Source organism: Amblyomma maculatum, chromosome 7 (assembly GCF_055883805.1).
Source record: "Amblyomma maculatum isolate TAMU_Amacu chromosome 7, ASM5588380v1, whole genome shotgun sequence".
Taxonomy (NCBI): Eukaryota; Metazoa; Arthropoda; class Arachnida; order Ixodida; family Ixodidae; genus Amblyomma; species Amblyomma maculatum.
In genome coordinates, this window is record NC_139350.1 from 122,140,694 (window position 1) to 122,158,246 (window position 17,553).

The 17,553-nt window shown below is 42.8% G+C and overlaps 1 pseudogene; it reads right to left on the bottom strand.

The window, feature by feature from the left end:
* Positions 1-7,811: 7,811 nt before the first annotated feature.
* LOC146184587 (myb/SANT-like DNA-binding domain-containing protein 1) lies at positions 7,812-11,560 on the bottom strand (annotated as a pseudogene).
* Between the last annotated feature and the right edge of the window lie 5,993 nt (positions 11,561-17,553).

Below are 17,553 nucleotides of genomic sequence, written 5' to 3' on the forward strand. Positions count from 1 at the left end.
ATTCTACAGTTTCCGTAAAACATTTGCTTCCTTTAAAAAGCTAAAAACACATGATAGATCGACAAGTCCGCTTTCACCTAAAATCAAAGCTGGATGGAAAGGAATGTGTTCATCGTAAAATCGAGTAAAATACTTTTTCCTTAGCATTTCAAATCTTGTGCATGAAAGTAAAACGTGGTTTATGGTGAGTTCCTGTCCGCATTCTTCACACAGAGGTTTGTTTTCTTTTCTCAACAAAAAAATGTGTGTCATATGTGTGTGGCCAATGCGGAGACGGCATAAAATCACTTCTATAAAACGTTCTTGATTGCGACATGATTTCCATTCCCCTAAAGTGGGCTTCACCAACTGCAGTTTGTTATTTACCTCCCTACTCCATGATAACTGCCATTCGTCCTTTAGTTTGTTGTGCACCAGCATCATACAGTCTCTGTATGGCATGTCTATGTTCTTTATTCGTTTTCCATGGGCCTGGGCAGCGCAAAAGTCTGCTCTCTCATTGCCTCCAATGCCGACATGACTCGGGACCCAACAAAACGTTATTTTATGTCCTCGAGCAGAGGCTGTTGATATGTAGTGTATGATTTGCCCGAGTAGTGGTACAACTGCATTTTTATGGTGAAGGGCTGTGAGAGCACTTAAGGAGTCTGTGTATATAATACTGTTTGTAATGTTCTCGTTGACTATTTTGCTCACAGCCACTGCCAGAGCATAACATTCAGCTGTAAAAATACTTGCACACTGAGGTAATCTCACAGTTTTTTTTCCCATTTTCCATGCACTATTGCACTTCCTACATGTTTTGTTGTCTTGGATCCATCCGTGTAAAATTATGTGCAATTGTCATACTTTCCTTTAAGAGCTAGAAATTCTTGCAGGATGTGTTCAGGTGGTGTCTTATGTTTAGAAAACTGAGTTAGTGTGAAATCGCACACAACAGGAAGGCTGTACCATGGTGGCAGTGAACTTTGTCTTGATGCAATATTGGGGAGGGCGTTTAGTATTCCTAATTCTTTGCATTTATCCTCAAATCGAAGTAACAAAGGTTTGATTGACTGAGGCCTATTTTCGGACAATATTCTGGAGGCACATTTAGTGACAATGGGGTAGCATATATGTTTTGGTAGGGAGCGTATTCCCAGGATATATGAAAATGTGAGCTTGGTCCTTCTAAGTTCTAGGGATGGTTCGTCGGTGTCTACATAAAGGCTTGCGATAGGTGATGTCCTATAAGCGCCAGTAGAAAGACGCAAACCTCAATTATGTACAGGGTCCAAGCGCTTCAAATATGAAGGTCTTGCTGATCCGTATACAATGCAGCCATAGTCTAGGCAAGAGCGAATGACTGTGCGGTAGATGTGCAAAAGGCACGTCCGGTCAGACCCCCAGTGTTTGCGTGAGAGGACTTTGAGTATATTCAGAGATTTGGAAGCTTTCTTTTTCAGGACGTTTATGTGAGGAAGAAAAGAGAGCTTCCTATCAAATGTTAAACCTAGAAATTTGTGTTCGTGTTTTACTGGTAGTGTGATTTCATTTAGGTAGATGGTGGGGTCAGTGTGGAGTCCTCGTCTAAGAGAAAAGAGAACAGCCACAGACTTTTGCGTGGAAAACGTGAAACCATTTTTATCTGCCCATGATGCCAGCTTATTTACAGTTAGCTGAATCTGCCTCTCACATGTTGCTACGTTTGATGATGTGCACGCAATTTGCAAGTCGTCTACATAAACTGAGTACATAATGGATTTCGGTATTACTTTAGCTATAGAGTTCATTTTTACTATGAAAAGCGTGGTACTTAAAATGCACCCTTGGGGCACACCAGTTTCTTGTGTGAAGTTTTTAGAAAGTACGGAACCAAGACGTACTTGAAAGGATCGATTATGTAGAAAGTCAGCTAGACATTTTAGCATCCTGCTGCGAATTCCAAGCTCTCCCAAATCTCGCAGGATCCCAAACTTCCATGTGGTGTAGTAGGCTTTTTCAAGGTCAAAAAAGACGGCAAGGCAGTGTTGCTTATGTAGAAACGCTTCTCGAACTGTATTTTCGAGGCGGACTAGGTGGTCAGTAGTGGAACATGTTTTCCTGAAGCCACACTGGTGAGTGTCAATCAGTTTTTGGGATTCGAGGACAAACATCAATCTGATATTTAAAATACTTTCAAAGCACTTTGCAAGACAGCTCGTCAGGGCTATTGGCCTGTAACTACCTGGAGAATTTGGCGACTTTCCAGGCTTCAAAAGTGGCACTATAATGGCCTTCTTCCAGGACTCAGGAATTTTTCCGGATATCCAGATTTCGTTAAACAGTTTTAACAATGCTTCTACAGAGGTTTCTGATAAATGGGCTAACATTTCGTAGTGCACATCATCAGGTCCTGGTGCAGTGTGTTTGCCAGCTGACAGTACTCTATGTATTTCTTCTAGTGTAATTAAAGCATTAAAAGGTTCATTTACGCTACCAGTCATTGGGAGTTTTTGTTTTTCAGCTGTTGATTTATACTTTAAAAAAGACTGTGTATAGTGTGTAGAGCTTGAAACTGCAGCAAAATATTCTCCCAATATGTCTGCTTGTTCCTCTATACTGGTTTGTGCGCCAGAGGTTGTGAAAAATGGAACTGTGAAGGGGGAGTACTTTCCATCCAGTTTATGTACTTTTTCCTACATGTCTTTGGATGTAACTGAGCTGTTCATAGAAGATACATACTTCTTCCATGATTGCTTTTCAGCTGTGCGGCGGATATACCGAGCTTTAGATTTTGCCTTCTTGAAATTTATCAGGTTTTCATGTGTTGGGTGGCGGCGTAAAATTCCCCATGCTTTGTTTTGTTCCTTTTTTGCCTTTCTACATTCTTGAGTATACCATGCTTTACGATTTTGTCTCACCACAAAAGTCCGTGGAAAGGCTAGGTAAGCGGCGGCAATAATACATGCTGCGAAAGTTTCATTTAATTTGTCCACATCAGAACTGTCCGAAAAGATTTCTTCTAGGGCAGCTTCATCGCGGAAGAGCGCCCAGTCGGCCAAATTTAGCTTCCAGCGCCGTGGTTTTGTTAGGGTGATTGATGGTAATGATGCTAGGCTGATAATGACTGGAAGATGATCGCTCCCATAGGGGTTGTCAAGAACGTCCCATTTAAAATCGGTAAAAATACTTGGTGAACAAAAAGACAAATCTAGGCAGCTGAATTTGCCAGTGCTTGGAGAGCCGTATGTGTGTTTCCCCGTATTTAACAAACAGACATTGTTTCACAGAATAAAATCTTCTGAAACCAGACCTCTGACGTCAGTTTGTCTGCTTCCCCAAAAAGAGGAGTGAGCATTAAAATCCCCAACTAGAAGATATGGCTCTGGTAGTTGTAATAAAAGAGTTTCTAAGTCGTGAATGTAACCGTTAGACGAGGATCAATGTATATGGAACATATTGTTATGGCTTTAAAATGGAGCACTGTAACTGCAACTGCTTCGTATGTGGTTTTAAGGTCGATTTTTCAGGTTGGAAAACCTCTTTGGACCACAATAGCAGTGCCACCAGAGAGTCTGCTTGGGTTCTGTCGATCGCAACGAAAGACTTGATGCGTTTTAAGAATGTTTTTATTCTGCGGTCCAAGGTTTGTCTCCTGGAGACACAATGCGACTGGGGAAAAAAAACCTAATATATCTGTTATGTCAGTGTAATTGTTTAAAAGTCCACGACACTTCCAGTGAACTAAAAATGCCATAGTAAAATATTAGTTGAGGATAGTTTAAAAACCTAGGTAGTTGGGTCCTTTGGACCTGTTATTGGGACTTTGTCCCTTCGTTTTCGCTCGAGAGAGCTTTGCCGCCGCTGACGCGGCGGCGAAGAGGGAGATGTGTCCATCACATCCTCAGATGTGTTGGACGTTCGTGCAGAGGGCATGGGTGCACTTGTTTTAGACCTTGCCCCTTAGGACAAGGCCTTCGGGCCCACTGACCTGGGGGTCAGCGCAGCCTGTTTTGGGGGTAGTGGAGCAGCACCAGCTACTTCCACCAGGGGCGCGGATGGCACCACCCCAGACTCATTTTCCGTGGCCTGGGTAGGTGCTGAAGACTCCTGTGGTGCCGCGCCCTGCTGCGCCACAGAGGAATAGGAAGGGTGTTGGATTGAAAATCGTTTGCGTGCTTCGGTGAACGTGATGTTTTCTTTTACCTTTAGAGTGAATATGTCCTTTTCGGTCTTCCACACCGGACAGCTACGCGAATAAGCAGGATGGTTGCCCTGACAGTTTGCACAGAAATGGGGTTGAGTTTGGCAGTCATCGGTTTGGTGCTCATGTGCAGCACACTTTGCACAAGTGAGTCGGCCTCGGCAACTCTGAGCACCGTGACCGTACTTCTGGCAGTTATCATTGCACAAGTGCAGGCAAAGTGTTTTAACCCGTAGCAAAAAGCTGAGTGTACTGCATTCTATGTTCAAGCTAGTTGGTCATTCTATAATAAGGGCAGTACCCAGCAAGCATTTGCATTCCTTTTGTTTATGTACTGTTTTTTATTTGTGATTTATTTTTTCTTCCTTCAGTGATTTCCTCTTACAAAATAAAATGTTCCCTTTAGTTGGCTTATTGCGAGCCCCCATAATTTTGCATTACCTAATGCTTGGGTTCTTGGTAGGATTATAATTACATACTTCACATCACCGCTTGCAGCCCAATAAACCTACGGGCACTCATATCTGAGCACAACAGTGAACCAGTTTATGGTACTTGACTGCTCAGTTACGAGAACCCTGCTTTGATCCTCAATAAATCTCAGTGCATGTTACAAACAAAAGGTGCAATAAACTTATGGACATCCCTACTCTAATACCTCTGTCACACGAGCAAATTTAATGTCATTCGAATCGAATGACATTCGATGCATCGAATGTCATTCGTTTTCATTTGGTGCTACACGGTAAAAAAAAAATGTCATTCGCAAGTGATGGCAATGACGATCAAGAACTCTAAAACTGTGCAGTTTAAAAAATTAGGTGCGCTATAAAATCGTTTAAAAACTTTCTTAGTATTTCTTAAAGGAAGGAAAAAATATTTATTAAAGTTAACCGTCAAAAACCCACATCAGTTCGATGATTAAGCAAAGCTTTGACCAAAGCCAACCATGAGCCAACTACAGATCCTACAGATCCGATAAATGTCAACAACCAACATGGCTGACATGGCGCTGTGCGGAGGAAATGCGGTCAACGCGGTTGATATGCAGAAAGTGAAAACTCTAATCGCCTCTTACTTGTATTTCCGAGTTAAACGGAAACACGAAGAGAAGGTGCTACAATTAGCAATAGAAGCCCAGTCTAAAATCAACGAAAGCGTGGAACTGAGGTTGGTGAGCAATTCTTTTGCCATTGCTGCAATAGTAGCTACCGACCGTGTAGTTCACCGTGAACGGTGGGCATTTGAACGAAATGAACGCTGGTTCGAAGACACTTTGCCGCACCTTGGAGAAAACCACTTTAAGCAAGCGTTTCGTGTGTCGCCAACGACATTCCGATATATTGTGAAGTCTTGCAAGCTCGACTTAGAGCGCGAAACCACAAATATGAGGCAGCCCTTGTCTGTCGAGAAAAGGGTGGTCGTTGGGCTATATCGGCTTTGTTCAAGCTCCGAAGACCGTACGATTGCCCAACTCTTTGGAATTGGCCGCTCAACTGTGAACGTCGTGTTCCGAGAGGTGTGCAGCGCCATCATTAATCTACTTGAGGCAAAGTGGCTCCATATGGTCCGGCACCACGCATTGAAGGAACATGTCAAGTAATTCTTCTCCTTCACTGGCTTTCCACAGGGAATCGGCGCTCTCGACGGTTACCATTTCCCAATATCCCCGCCCAAAGGCAACGCCATTGATTACCATAACTACAAAGGGTGGTAGGTACCTTGCAGACGTCTTATGCGGCCGCGAAATTTTAGTGAATTGAATTTTATTCTCGTTGTATCGTGATACATAATTCATAGCTAGTCGTTACTGAACAAGCTTTACAAATAGTAGCTGTCAAATGCAGACGTTTCTGCAGAAAATGCGTCTTTTTTTTTTTTTTGCTCCTGCGGAAAGTGTAATATGGTGTATTTTCTGCGATTTCCTATGCTATAATTTCATAATTACTGTTGTTCACTGTCTGTGTACTGTCACTGTATAAGTACGCATCGGCCTCAAAAAGTTGAGATATTTTGCCAAATTAACCGTTGCTTCCAAGCAACGTCCTGCTGTACAGTGGTAGTAGGAAGAGACTATTGCCAACACCAGCAGATGCTTCTTTTGCCCCCACGGTGCCTTAATGCCCCCCCCCCCTCTTCTTTTTTGTCCCCAGCAACATAGAAATATTGTGATTTGCGATGGAGAGGTCAAGGCTACAGATGTTGCAGCAGCGTGCCAGTCTGTGCACATAGCCTACATGCAGTGGAGTGCAGGATCCTGTGCTCATAGCATTCCCCTTAAGAAAAAACATAAGCATGCATGCACAAGACCACAGCTTACATGCTGCGTGGCCTGCACCTGTTGCTTAACTAAACAGCTCTTTGAGAAGGACGTTTTTTCAGCATGGCTGTTTTTGGCAATTGGGAACATCACAAATAGGACTATCCGCTGTTACATATGAGCGAAAAATCAATTGTTTTTATCGTTTCTTCTGTGCAGGTACAATTTAATACTGCTGGCCTCGGTAGACCATAACTACCGTTTCTGGTAAATCAATATTGGAGCCCCCGGCCGATGCCATGATGCCAACGTGTATGGACGCTCCAAACTGTTTACACTTATCGATGATGGTCGCTTTGAATCGCCTGTGGCCACAATCGAAGATGTTGCTGTGACACCGGTTATACTCTGCGATCAGGCTTTCCCCTTGACTTCAACTTTGCTGATACCATTTCCGAGTACATCATCACCTGGCACCTGCGAAACCGCCTACAACTACAACCTCTCTAGAACAAGACGCATAGTGGAGAATGCGTTTGGAAGACTTAAAGCTCGCTTTCGTTTTGTGATGAAGCGGATGGAATGCAAGGTGTCCAATGCGAAGCAAGCCATCAGGACCGCGTGTGTTCTTCACAACATATGTGAAGCATTCAGAGACACTGTGGATTCGCAGTGGGAGCGAGACGTGCCTGCCTTTGATGCACTCTTCCAGCAGCCATCGCACACCACCACTCTGTCACGTGGGAATGGACATCATGTCCGAGCTGCTCTTCCTCAGTACTTCTGGAGGTGTGCTCAGCAGGCTACATGACCAGCAGCATTGCACAACAGAACCAGAAGTGTTGTAGCCGTCACAATTACTTCCCCTCGTTTTATTGCTGCATTTTGTGTAAAAGTGTTTGCCTTTTAATGTAAACTGCTTTGATATTTTAACTACTCCAGAATGATATATTTGCATCCAATTTTTATTCTAGTAACCACTTCGAAATGAAGTATTTGATATTTGCACACACTTAGAATTTTCAGATCTTTGAATAAAGTAGGAAAACGGTAGGCTCTCATATTGCGCAGCTGGTAGAGGAGAGGCAGTGATTCCTTCACGAGTCGGTTCTAAGCTACACTGCCTGCTGTATAGCTTTGTCAGAAACGGCAATATGTTTGTATTCTGATGTTTTCAGTTTAACTGAATAATTATTTCGCATTGAATAATCTTTTATGCTGTCCATTATTACTGGCCACTGCTTTCCTGCCACTTCAGTGGTCAAGGAATACAATGAGGAGTCTGCAAACTTGAAAAGTAGCTTGAAAGGCACCCCGGTGGTGAATTCAGGAGTAATCATGCTACTTGACAGACAAGGCAGAAGTGGTTTTGTATGCAAGGAATATTTATTTTTTTAATATTTCCCTCAAGCATGAAAAAAATTGTTCCTCACGCTGCGCACCTTGCTCTTGCAGGTGAACTTGTTTGTCTTGAAATTCATGCGTCTTCTTCATTCCTCTCTCTAGTAGTAGGCGCAGCTGCCGCTGCTCCTGAATAAGTTGTGCTAGCGCGTTTGCTTGCGACGGTCGTTTTGCCCTCTTTTCTTGCGGCTTCGTTGAGGTCAGGTGGCAGATGTTTGATTTCGCTGGCTCAGCTGCTTTGGCAGACTGTTCAAATGCTTCACACGCATCGTTCTCTACAGAGCAGGCTGCGTCCTCATACAGGCTGGCGGGTGCCGCATCATCTTCTTGGGTGCTGTACCCAGTCTCCATTTGGTGGATGAGCTAGAAAGCAATGAGATACTAATAATATCTGAAGCATTTTGAAGCATTCTTCAGTGCAAGCAAATAATATGAATCTAAAGGCTATTGAAAATGGCAAGATGTAGTATTACATAGCACTAGGAAATTGTGCTGACATGCACCTGCAATCTATTCATCACTGCTCAGTGCAAGTATGACAAAGGTCTGCTTGTAAGTAAATTTTGTACTACCTTACATATCTTGCATTTCATAATGCCACTGTTAACAAATATAACTGTACACGACAGGCAGATATGTGAACAAGGAAACTGTAGCATTCCCAAACTGTCATTTATTTTTTATTACCAGTGAACATCTGCAGCAAAATGCATCCAAGATGTGCACATCTTACCTCCTCCACAGTGTAGCACTGGCTTTCTTCCATATCTCTGTTTGTTCATCGGCAACGTGTTGAGAAATTTGTGTATATCCCAGTAATAGGGCCAAGTTATCCGTCCTTGCCTGTCCCTTTTTTTTTTGCTGATGTCTCTGCAACAATAAAAAAACATTAGCGCTTTGCTAATACATTTTCAGCACGTATACAACTCTCTGCAATGTCCTTTGGCCCCGAAACAATAAATAATGTATCTCAAGTATGCATTGTGTTGCCTGCATGATATAGTGTGCGACACGCAGCTGATAAAGACGACTGAAGGTGAAAAACTGATTAAAATTTAGTGCAGTGCTTCTCAATCGGCCTGCACCGCTCAATGCATCGTACAATATACGACAAGCTATATCTCGTAGTGGAGCGGAAGCTACCGCAAGATGACGGCTTTCGGACATCGGCAGCTGGCTGTGCAGCTACGTGAAAACTTGTCAGCTGCCCCATTGGTCCAGGATCGCACAAGGAATTTCATAATCCTCTAGTGAAAATTACTAAATTACCGTACTTTATACCGTGGCGGCTGCGTTTTCAAGCGAATTGTGCTGCGCGACGTTGGGGCACATTAAAGCGCAAGTGATATAATAATCATCCAAGGTTTTCCACAACGGCGTCCCTCGGAGCCTGCGTGTAGCGTCTCGACGTCAAACCGCACATACTATATCATTAGACGCAAGCCATATCTGATAAGCTACCCGCGGCAATGTTTACAAAACAATGACACGTGCACGCGATACAGCTGTTTTCTCTTTGCACGAAGTCATGCTTCAATATTTAACAAAATACGCTTACCTGTACTTGTTTGCCAGGTTCTCAATTTTTGTCTTCGTTTCTCGCAAATATTTGTTGATGCCAGCCTCGCGCAGCTTTTCAACTATCAACTGGTATACCTTGGAGTTGCGCTTCGCTCTCTTCAAGTCATGAAGATGATCTTGCAATAATTTGATGAGAACAAATGTTTCCTCGGTGCTCCAATGTACTCTTTCTCTCGATTCTGCAGCCGCTGTAGCCGTAGCCATCGCACCACACAGCTGACACGGGTAAACCGTAAACCAAAAACCACACACCCCACCACCACTACCTCTGCCGCTTGAAATAATGGCCGCGGCCATGCCGCGGCAGGCTAGTAGGGGCTTTAGTCCGGGCACTACTGATATCGAGAGTAATGGCGTATGAGACAAGGCAGCGGCGCAGATTTCTCAGCACAAATAACTATTCTTTTTATGGCGCCTAAAAAAAATCTTAGCTTCGCTAGTACGCATATTATTTTTTCACTTTGCTTGCTCTCGTCACTCACCTGGGGTAAAGAGTATACATTCGGTTCGAGATCGAATGCGAATGAGTTCCTCGAACTCATTCGATGAAAAGTGCCATTCGAACCTAATGCCATTAAATTTTCACGTGTAGCAGGTGAATAATGACATTAGATGCTAATGTCATTCGATTCGAATGACATTTAATGTCATTCGATTCGAATGACAATAAATTTGCTCGTGTGACAGAGGTATAACCCTGGTAGATCTAAAGGAAGAAGATGGTTTGAACGGTATGAAGAACTAAACAAGGGTAAATGCGGTACGCCTCAGTTCGCAGATGAGTCGTTTCGACAATTGTACTTGTCTTCGTCTGGGCATAGCGATCATCACTGGCTGGGGTTTAAATACACTTTTGCTTCCGAAGAAGAAAAGCTGGGGAGGGGAAAGTGAGTGCAAAGAAAGTAGGTGTGAAGGAGTGGGGAGGAGAGGATGGATGAGAAGAAAGTGGGTCATGAAGTGAAAGAAAAAGAAAAAAAATCTTCAGTATGTATTTATCAGCCTGATAAATACATACTGATAAATAAATACATTCTGATAAAAAATACATTCTGACTGATAATTACATACTGAAGATTTTTTTTACAAATACAGTACCATTTCTCAAACTAAACTATGAAATTGCACACAATATTTCCATGTACTTCATGAAGCTTTCAATTTTCACACATATTCACGAGTGCCTGACATTCCAGCCAAGGGGCCAAAAATCTATTGTCATATGACACCGCTCACTAAGAATCGCTTATGCACTTCTGTCATCACGTTTTTTGTATGTGGTGTTCTGTATACGCATGTATATGTCCTGTTCACAAATGTGATGCACAACCTAATCGGCCGACGGCTATTCCTATTTCTGAAGGGATGTGTCGCAGCCTATTATTCTTAATCAAGATCAAGCAACACAAGCAATTAATAAATCCTTTGTTAGTTATCAAACTAGACTGCTTTCTGCAGCATGACACACCATCCGCGATTGCTATTACGACAAACCACAAAGATTGGGCCAGCCAAAACAAAGTCAATAGCAATGTTTATCGAATCTTCTCACAAAGAACCTGTTTGTACTAAAACAGGGAAAAAATTGCAGCAAATCTGTGCCGCACATTGTAGAAATAAAGGAAAAAATAAAATAATGCAAAAGTAGTCACTAGTGCAAACTTGCTCTGTGCGTGTCTCTTCCTGCCTTTTCCACACATGAACATAAAAAAAAGCTTTTTTGCCATTTGTGCGTTATTTGTAGCGTGTTTGTTACGACAATTCCAATCGCAGCCAAAATTCTCTGTGAACACAAACACAAAACAGAATATTGAGCGAGAAACACAAACACCATCCAAGGAAGAAAGTTTGCGCTGATCACTACTCGTTTACAGTACGGAGACAGTAAAATGAGGCAGGTAGAGAGCATAGCATCCCTTTAAAACCACCAACGAACTTCGAGGACCACAGACGCCTCGTACACAGGCGAGAGATACATGTGATCGCACGCACAACTTGTACACGGCACGGATATCATCATTTCACCACAAGATGTATGTATACATGGTGCACAAGATGATAGCGCACGCAGACATAGAAACACCAAATATATATGCGTCGATTTAAATTATGCACATCACAGCACGCACGTTTGCACGCGGAAGCTCTTCGGCCATCACCCGTGATGCACTTAGGTCAGAAGACTGATTTGATCATACAATCTACTTTTTTTTTTTCACTAACGCTCACTGATCCACGATGTGCTTGGCTGGCTTTCTGCGCTGCGAAAGGGGGCCTAAATACTTCGTACGCTTGAGCGGAGTACCGAATCGCAGAACCAGTGATATCCGCAGATGCAGCGGTCAGATATTAGTCGATAAAAAGAAATAAACTGCTAGAAAACGAATACTGACTGAGGAAAAAACGAACTAGTGAGCGCACAGGCCCAACAGCAAAACACCCGACTGCAATATTCGTTGTTCCCTTCGGCTCGGCTCGGCTCGTGTTCACCAGAGTGGCTTCCATGAACACCCTCAGCAACCACGTTGGTCATTTTACCTCATGAAACAATCTTAAGCCGCACAAAAGCAATGGTACGGATCTAGCACAACGCAAGAATGACAACACACACAAGGGAAGCAGACACAGAACACGCGCATCAGAGTGTCCTGTGTCTGCTTCTCTTGTCTGTTTCCTGTGCGCTTTATCTTTAGTCAAGCAATGCACCATCTAGCCCAATTCCAAGTTTTGTTAAACTATGTTTCATATAAGAGCAGTTACATGTCAGTTCAGAGTTATTGCCACAAATATGAACGAGGCACAAACGAAAACAACTTTCTTGGATGATAAGAGCACTTGTTATCAGTGGCCACCTTAATAGAACACATTGGAGGCAACAAGGCATTGAAAACTGCCCGAAAGGGTTGGTTAAATTTATAAAAATATAGTGGCAAAAATATTATTCACAGTTTGCTTCCTTTTTACAGTCAAACCCTTGACCATGTCAAAAGAGCAGGTCTTCACCAAGCTAAAACGCTGCGTACACACGGTGACTGCTCCTGACCACTAAAACAGACCATTTATGTATGTTAGATCAATTAGGAAAGACAAGAAATAAACGAGGGCAATAAGTAGGATCAAGTGAATCGAGCTGAAGTACTTCAAGCTCTAAACAGTAATTCAATCACAGTGATGAGAAAACGTGGTTCCAATATTTACTCTGGGAGAAAGAGAAATCCTGGGTAGGCAGAAAAACTCAGCGGAATACAATAATCATGTTCGTACAGCATTAAAATAAAAATGGCAAAATTATAGCTGGTCACCACAAAGATGTGTTGTATGCATTGTGTTTTATGGCACATAGGCAACTCAGGCCATCATGCACCAAAACCAAGGTCTGAAGTTACGTATTAGAGATTTTACAGCTGGTTTAAAAGCTTTGCTTCTTTAAGAAATGAAAAACGTGACATATCAATGACTGACTTTTCTCCTGTAAGTAAGCTTGGGTGCAGTGGGGTGTGTTCTTTAACAATTTATGGGAAGTGTTTCTGTCCTAATTGTTGGTAAGTTCTGTGCATGTAATTGGTTTGGTTTGGTTTGCGGGGTTTAACGTCCCAAAGCGATTAAGGCTATGAGAGACGCCGTAGTGGAGGACTCCGGAAATTTCGACCACCTGGGGTTCTTTAACATGCACTGACATCGCACAGCACACGGATGCCACTCCGTTTCGCCTCCATCGAAACTCAGCCGCCGGGATCGGGTTCGAACCCGGGCACTCCAGCGCAGTAGTCGGGCGCCTTACCACTGCACCACCCCGGCGGGGCGTACATGTAATTAAAACGTGGTTAGTGGTGACAACGTCTCCGCAAAGTTCGCACTTAGGTGCGTCTCTTTTTATGAGTTTAAAGCTGTGTGTTAGATGAGTATGGCCGATTCGGAGGCGACATAAAACGACTTCGATGAGACGTTCCTGGTGAGTACATAATTTCCATTCTTTTATCACTGGCTTCACTAAGTGTAATTTGTTGTTTATCTCTTTGTCCCATAAAGCTTGCCATTTCTCGTTCAGTTTTCTTTGTACGAATTTTATGATATCTTCATGCGGTAAGCTTACTTTTTCTGTTTCCATTCCAAGCGGCTGTGGCGCATTCATCAGCTCGTTCATTGCCACCGATCCCTACATGGCTCGGCATCCAGCAGAATTTCATTTCGCGTCCCCCTGTTTCAGCTGTTATGATGTAATGTATTATATTTCCTGTTAAGGGTCCTATTGAATTTCTGCAATGTAGAGTCGTGAATACACTCAGTTAGTCGGTGTAGATTATAATTTTTTCAATGTTGTTCTTTACTACTTTTCTGCAGCTGGGAGTATGACATAAGGTTCAGCAGTAAAAATTGATGCACACTGGGGTAACCGAATTGTTTTTACGCTTTTGTCATCCACTACACCGCTTTCAACAAAGAAAGCTGTCTTTAAACTATCTGTATAGGATTCTTTGTGGTTTTTATACTTTTCATAACATGAGAGAAACTCTTGTAGTATGTGTTCAGGTGGCGTTTGTTTTTTTGCAAAATTGTGTTAGTGTGAGGTCGCATACACAGGAGCAACATTACAAAGGGGGTAGTGTGTGTCAGGCCTATATGCAGTATCTGGCTGTGTGTCAAGTATGTTTAATGGCTGGCATATCTGTTTAAAGCGAAGGATTAGAGGTCAACTATAGGGTAACAAGTATGGTTTGGCAATGATCGGATTCGTAGAATGTATGAACACGTGAGCATGCTTCTTCTCTCTATAAGTGATGGTTCATTTTTTTCTACATAAAGGCTGACTATGGGTGATTTCCTGTATGCACCTGTTGAAATGCGCAAGCCTAAATAGTGCATAGGTTCCAGCTGCTTCAAATATGATGGCCTTGCAGATTCAAAGACTATACAGCCATAGCCTAGGTAGGAGCGCACAACGGAGCGGTAAATTTGTAAAAGTCATGTTCTGTCAGAACCCCTTCGTTTACGTGAAAGGACCTTTAAAATGTTCAATGATTTTGAGGCTTTTTTTTTTTCAGGTTCCTTATATGAAGAAGCAATGAAAGCTTCCTATAAAAAGTTAGGCCTAGAATTTATGTTCATGTTTTACAGGTAACTTGACATTATTCAGGTAGATCGTGGGTTCAGTGTGGAGTCCGCTTCTAAAAGAGAACAGAACAGCTACCGATTTTGGTGTAGAAAATCTGAAGCCATTCCTATCTGCTCATTTTTCCAGTTTATTTACTGTGAGCTGTATTGGCCTTTCACATGTTTGGACACTAGAGGAGGTGCATGCAATTTGCACGTCATCAACGTAAACAGAGTACATAACTGATTTTGGGATTATTTTTGCTAAGGTGTTCATTTTTGCGATAAAAAGCGTAGTGCTTAAAATGCAGCCCTGGGGAACACAATTTTTTTGTATAACGCTCTTAGAAAGGGTAGAACCAAGACGAACTTGAAATGAGCGTCCAGAAAGAAAGTCACCTATACACTTCAACATTCGGCCGCCAATTCCAAGATCTCTCAAATCACGCAGGATCCCAAACCTCCATGCGGTGTCATAGGCTTTTTCGAGATCGAAAACGACGGCAAGACAGTTCTGTTTATGAATAAAAGCTTTTCGGACTGTATATTCTAGTCAGACGAGGTGATCAGTAGCTGAACATGCTTTTTTATAACGACACTGGTGAATGCCAAGAAGCTTCCGAGATTCTAGTACAAACATCAACCTTATATTCACGATGCCTTCAAAACGTTTTGCTAGACAGCTTGTCAGGGCTATTGGTCTGTAACTGCTTGGGGATTTCGGAGACTTTACAGGCTTCAAGAACGGTACTCTAATGGCTTTCTTCCATGCTTCTGGTATCGTTCCTGGTATCCATAACTTATTGAAAATTTTCAGCTATGCATGTACTGAGGATTGGGATAAATGAGCTAGCATTTCGTAATGTATTTCGTCTTGTCCTGGTGCAGTGTGTTTGCCAGCCCTTAGCACTCTATTTATTCCTCTAGTGTGATTAAAACGTTGAAGTGTTCATTTCTGCTGCCAGTTAATGCGAGCCTTCCTCTTTCAGCAGTTGTTTTAAACTTTAAAAATGAATGTGTGTAACGTGCAGAGCTAGAAAGTTCGGAAAAATGTTTGCCCAATGTGTCTGCTTATTTTAATATACTAGTTTGCGTGCCAGGGGTTGATAAAAGTGGTATTGTGAAAGGGAATTATTTGCCATCTAGTTTATTAACTTGTTCCCACATTTTCTTTTTTCGATGTGGTCGAGCTGTTTATTGAAGAGACATAACTTAGTCATGAGGTTTATTCGGCAGTGCGGCGAATGTACCGCGCTTTAACTCTGGCCTTTTTAAAGCATATAAGGTTTTCATGCGTAGTATATCTGCGAAAAACTCCCCAGGCCTTATTTTGTTTCCTGTTTGCCTCTTTGCACTCTTCTGTGCACCACAATTTGTGGTTTCACTGTACAATTCCCGAGGATTGCGGAATAGTTACATGCGCTGCAGCCATGATAGGAGCTGTAAACATTTGATTGAGCTCATTTATACTAAGGCTTTCTGAAAATTCATTTTTGAGGCTGGTTCTGGACTGAAAAGGGGCCAGTCATCTAGTTGTAATTTCCACCACCGAGGTTTCTGTAAAGTTATGGATGGTGAGGATGTTAGACTGATTATGATAGGTAAATGGTCACTTCCATGTGGGTTGTCGAGGACATCCCATTTAAAATCAGTAAAAACAGATGGTGAACAAAAAGACAAATCCAGACAGGTCATTTTTCCGCTACTCGGGGAGCAATATATGTTTTTCCCTGTGTTTAAAAGACAGATATCATTACAAAGGAAAAACTCTTCTAGAATATGTCCTCTAGTGCCCGTTTGTTCACTTCTCCAAAAGGAGGAGTGAGCCTTAAAATCTCCAACTAAAAGAAATGGTTCTGGCAGTTCTGCTAATAATGTTTCGAAATCATGAAGAGCGATTGGTTGGTGCGGTTCAATATAAAATAGTTAGTTTTAAACTGAAGTATGGTGACGGCAACAGCTTCGAAGATAGTTTTGAGGTCAATATCGCGAGTTGCAATACCTCTTTCAACTGTAAAAGCCGCACATCCAGAAAGCCTGTTGGAATGCTTGCGGTCACAACGAAAACAAAATGATAATTTAAAAAAAAAATTTTGTTGCGGTCTCAAGTTTGTCTCTTGAAGACACAACGCTACAGGAGAAAATGAATTCAATATCTCTGTTAGATCACAGTGATTGTTTAGACGTCCTTGACAATTCCAATGAATTAAAAAAAAGCCATGTTTAAAACCTGGCCGTCCTCTAGCGGAAACCACGACTCCCTGCGCTGCCCGCGGCAAGGGAAATACTGTTGGAGACAGGATTAAAAGCCCAAGATTGTAGGTACTTCGGAACTGTTATGGCGATTTTCTTTTTCTCCTCTCAAGGGAGCTTTGCCGCCTAGGCAGCGAGGCTGAGGTGTCTATCGCATTCGCAGATGCAGTGGACAACTGTGCAGAAGGCACAGGCTTATCTGTTTTATACCTTGCCTCTGGGTCAAGGCCTTGGAGCTGGCTGACCTGGAGGTCTGCGCAGCTTGTTTGGTGGGTGGTAGAGCAGCGCTGTCTCCACAGGGAGCGCTGATGGCGCTGCCCCGGTCTCACTGTGTGCTACCTGGGCAACCGCCGATACCGCTGTGACTTCGCGCCCTGCTCTGTCAAAGCGCAGTAGGAAGGCTTTTCTGGCTATATTTTGCCTAACTTTCAGTGATTACTTCCTTTCATTTTTTCATGCTGGGCACAACGGCGAATTAGCAAGATGATTTTCTTGGCAGTTAGTACAAAGGTGTGGTTAAACATCACAGTTATCTTTAGGGTGATAGTGGGAAGCACATTTGGCCAGGTGAGTTGGCTCCGGCAGCTCTGTGAGCTGTGGCCGTACCGTTGGCAGTTGTAGCATCTACGGGGATTGGGATGTAGGGCCTTAGTTTTATCTTCGTGTAGCCTACTTCGACAGATTCTGGGAGAGTGCTTGCTGAAAAGGTGAGTACAATGTGCTTTGTTTGTATCTCTTTGTTCTCTCGTCTGATCTTTATCCGGTAAACTTGTGTGACATGTTGTTCTTTCAGGCCTTCAAGGAG